Consider the following 5,000-nt stretch of genomic DNA (forward strand, 5'->3'; position numbering starts at 1 on the left):
TTTTAGTTCCAGTACAGCCATTTAAGTAACCAGTTTTAGTTCCAGTACAGCCATTTAAGTAACCAGTTTTAGTTCCAGTACAGTCATTTAAGTAACCAGTTTTAGTTGCAGTACAGCCATTTAAGTAACCAGTTTTAGTTGCAATACAGTCATTTAAGTAACCAGTTTTAGTTCCAGTACAGCCATTTAAGTAACCAGTTTTAGTTCCAGTACAGCCATTTAAGTAACCAGTTTTAGTTCCAGTACAGCCATTTAAGTAACCAGTTTTAGTTGCAGTACAGCCATTTAAGTAACCAGTTCACTCATACAATGCCATTTAAATAATCTCAGTACAACCATTTAAGTAGCCAATTTTAATTACTACCATTTAAGTAACCTTAGTCTCACTACACTCAAGTCTGTTGGTGTAGTATGCATTGTTACAGTATTACAATTGTTTTCCCACTACAGTTCCTATGTATGTAACTATACTAAGCCTCAATTTACTATCTATGTAGCTCTTCCTTATCTATACATCCACCTGTAATTATGTCAAGTTTGCCGCAGTAACTCAGGCAGGGTGAGGGCAAGAAAGCACTGGAGCATTGGAGCAAAGCCACTGACATGCTCTCATTCACTCAGTCACTCATTAAAAGATCTATGTATTCCCTCCCACCTTATTTCAAGAACATCAGGACGTAAGAACACCGCCTGGACTGATGCTTTCACCCACTACCTGGTCAATGTGCTCACTCCCATCTTGTCTTGAAATGTGAGGCTAATTTACGTCACTCGTACCAAAACCAGCATGGGATTAAAAGATGCTAGGTTGTGTTTGTGGATAACCTGGGGCATTGTAATTATGTAAGGGTTTTGATTGGGTGTTGTTTGCCTCATAATTCAGAAAAGATTTGGATACAGATGTGAGTGAGTGAGTGAGAGATGGAAATGTGTAGGCCAGTGAGTGAGGGAGTGAATGAGAGAGAAATAGAAGTGTGTAGATCAGAGAGGGAGTGAATGAGAGAGAAATAAAAGTGTGTAGATCAGAATAAGAGAGAAATGGAGATGGAAATGTGTAGATCAGTGAGTGAATAAGTGAATGAGGATGGAAATACGAGCGAGCGAGTGAGGGAAGATAACAAACATTAACCAGTGAATGAATGAGTGAATGAATGAGTGAAAGCATCAGTCAGCAGCAGTATTACCTTGTTACCATTTCCTTGCATCCTCACCTGCCTTGGGTACTGACTCACACAGACACACACACACACACACACACACACACACACACATGACTACACTGAACGCCTCTCTCTAAAGAACAAGTCAAATTTCTCCTACATTAATAAAAAGTTCACCAGTAGTCTACCTGCGTTTGCCCAGCTCAAGGTAAGTTATCCTAGTTTATTTTGAGTGTATTCTTGGTCACAGTTTACCTCAGTCTTCTTAAGTGCAACACAAATGACGTTTTCCTCCTGTGGTGAAGTTACAAAGATTGATGGCCACAAACTTCTCTGCTGTGTCAAAATAGATGGTTATGACTCCCAATGTTGAATTGACACACACACACCACACACACACACACACATCTTCTCAGGAATGTTTTAACTTGCTATGTTTGAAGTGAGGGAGAGAAAACACACACACACACGCACACACACCAACCATACTTAAGTAGTGAAGTAGAGTAATTTCTCCATGATTTCTGTGCTGTGATATGTAAAAGAGCTGCCATACATTACCCATACGCACCCAACACTCGGATAGAAGTGTACTTATGTAGGGAAGTGTTGGTGAGTGTTGTAGTAGTAGTGGTGGTAGTGGTGGTGGTGATGTGTCTGTAGTAGCTGTGGTAGTGGTAGTGATGGTGAAAAATGTAGGGGTTATTGTAGTGTAGTAGGAAAGAAAATGAAGAGGAAAATAAAGGATGTGAAATAGTTTTTTCTTTTTTTATTCCTGTTTAAATATTTGCTGTGATATATTGTTTTATTTATTTTATCTTATTTATTTTATATTCTTTTCTTTTTTTATATTCATATTTCACTTTATTTACCAAGATATATTGTTTTATTTACTTAATTTACTATTTTCTTGTTTGTCAAGATATATTGATTTACTTATTCTATTGATTAATTTTGTGTTTTGCTTCTTATGTTCATATTTAACCTTATTTACCAGGATGTGTTATTTTATTGACTTAATTTACTTCTCTTTTTGTTTGTTTTTGCCAAGATATATTATTTTTATTTGTTTATTCTATCTTATGTATTTATTTCCTATTTTTCTTTTTATATTCATATTTAACCCTAATTACCAAGATACTTTATTTTATTTACTTAACTTACTTCCCTTTTTGTTTGTATTTACCTAGTTATATTATTTTTACTTGTTTATCCTGCTTTATTTATTTACTTTCTATTTTTCCTTTTTATATTCATATTTAACCCTATTTACCAAGATACTTTATTTACTAACTTCACTTATTTTTTCTTTGTTCACTGAAATATATTGTTTTCATTCTTATTGATTTTCTGCTTGCTTTTTTTTATATTTGTATTTTTTTTTTATTCTTTATATTTGTATGGTAAACTCTGGAACTCCCTGCCTGCCTCTGTGTCTCCACCTTCCTATGACCTGAACTCCTTCAAGAGGGAGGTTTCGAGACACTTATCCTTCAATTTTTGACTACCGCTTCGGACAGTATTTGGGGACCGGCATCTCAGTGGGCTTTTTTTTTATATTGGACTTTTCTTGCCCTTGGCCGGTGTCCCTCTAAAAAAAAATAAAATAAATAAATAAATAAAAAAAGTAAAAAAAGCCAAGATTTATCATTTCATCCACTCATTTTTTTGTTGTTCCAGCTATTAGCAACTTACGAATGAATAGAAAAACCTCCTTACTGCATAACTTAACCTGAGACAGCTATTCATTTACTTATTGTCAACTGCCACCATCTTGCTAACACGACCTTCACCATCAACACCCTAAACCTAATTACAAGTTACCGTTACAAGCAACATAGTAGTGACCTTTCACCAACACCTTACTAAACACCCCAAACCTTGCTAACTACAATTACAATTACAACTTTACTAATACTTCTACTTACACACACACACACACACACACCTTACTATCAATAATCCTTCATATAACACTTACTACTAACAAACACATACACACACACACAAGGATAAAGAAAATGGTCTACAGAGGAAAGATTATCATATATTCAATCAAGTGGAATGTTTTCTTGGAATGTCTCAGTTTCTGTTGTACAAAAGTCATCGTACCTTTGCTGGAAATTCTTTAACTTTCACTCTTTTCTTATCTTAATATGGAAACAGAGCTGGGGGTGTTCTTATCTAATTAACTCTGAATGATTCCACAAAGAAATTAAATGGAGTTGGGATGTCATTGCTATTGTACAAAAAATCGTTGTACGTTCGATGAAAACTCTCTAACTTGTGCTCTTGGTTACTCTTTCTAGTCTTTTCATTATAATTCCACAAAAAAAACAGTAAGTGGTGTTGGAATGTCCTGCTTTAGTGTACAAGAATCATCGTACAGTCCATAAAAACTCTTTAACTTCTCTTCTCCGTTACCTTAATATATAAATGGAGTTAAATTATTCTTCTAGTCTGATCCAACTCTTCAAAAAACCCACAGGCAAAAATGGAGTTGGAGTGTTATTATTATCATACAAATCATCGTACAGTTGCCGAAAAACTCCTTAACTTCTACTTTCTGTTATCTTAATGTATAAATAGGGTTGGATTCTCTTTCTAATCTAACTACTGGTAACTCTTTATAACTCTTTATAAATAATGAAAACAGAGGGAGTTGGAATGTTCTTGGTGTACAAAAATCATCGTACTCCACATCAACACTCTTTAACTTCTTGCTATCTTGAAATATAATTAGATTGTTCTTCTAATCTAACTAGCTCTTTATAAATAATTCCACAATGACAATGGAGTTTGTAAGTTTTTAGTGTACAAAAATTATCGTACGTTACACCAAAACTCTTTAACTTTAGCGTACCAGAGCCATCGTACATTATAACAAAACTCTTTAACTTTAGTGTACAAGAACCATCATACATCACACCAAAACTCTTTAACTTTAGTGTACAAGAACCATTGTACATTAAACCAAAACTCTTTAACTTAAGTACAAGAACCATCATACATTACACCAAAACTCTTTAACTTTAGTGTACAAGAACCATCGTACATTAAACCAAAACTCTTTAACCTTCTCTACACTAAATAAAGCTTAGAATCAACCTCTTTCTTTCATCACACCAGCTGCCAGACACTTACATCTTAGCCTGCTCTTGACAAAATGACTTCAGCATCACTAGCAGCCCAGCTCTTCGTGAATCAATAACCTTACTGAGCCAACCTTACCCAGATTACTGTTGTGTAAGGCAGCATAGAGGCACTTACTGATACACACATACATACATATATAGATACATACACACATATACTTGGAAGGTAAAGATAATGAAATGAACTGAAGGAGATAGAAAGGAATGGTGCAAAGATAGTAATGGGAGAACTAGAGGAAAAAGAAGGGAAGGAAAGAAAATGGAAGAAGAATATTGATGAGATGAATGAAGAGGGAAAAAATAATAAGAATAGAAGAGAGAAGAGAAAATGTAAGAAAATAGAACATTAAAGAAAGATGGAAAGTAATTAAATTGAGAAAAAAAGAAGAGACAAAATACTAAAAGGAACATTACCTTTTAAAGGAAACATTACCACACCAACAACAACAACGCCAACAAAATCCCAACAACTTTCAACACCGCTACACAACACAACACAGGCGACCTACCCTGACACGCCCTCCAAGAAGTGACCTGTGACCTCAGATGATCTCTTGCTGTGACCTTGCATGAGCCAATTCACCTCATAAGTGACCCAGTTTTCTTGACCTTCCTGGCATGTGACCCTAAGACCCTCTACTGTGGCTCATTAAGAAGAAAAAGTGTTGTGTTACATAAGGCACTG

General features: G+C 35.1%; 1 protein-coding gene across 1 annotated transcript in view; it reads right to left on the bottom strand.

The window, feature by feature from the left end:
* Nucleotides 1-3,191: 3,191 nt before the first annotated feature.
* Nucleotides 3,192-5,000, bottom strand: part of LOC135092454 (calmodulin-like protein 4) — an 8,459-nt gene continuing 6,650 nt past the window's right edge. Inside the window, exon 5 of the mRNA XM_063990958.1 lies at nt 3,192-5,000. This exon is cut by the window's right edge and continues 474 nt beyond it. The gene's annotated coding sequence lies outside the window, so the exon portion shown is untranslated.

The sequence above is a fragment of the Scylla paramamosain genome, chromosome 40 (assembly GCF_035594125.1).
Source record: "Scylla paramamosain isolate STU-SP2022 chromosome 40, ASM3559412v1, whole genome shotgun sequence".
Classification (NCBI taxonomy): domain Eukaryota; kingdom Metazoa; phylum Arthropoda; class Malacostraca; order Decapoda; family Portunidae; genus Scylla; species Scylla paramamosain.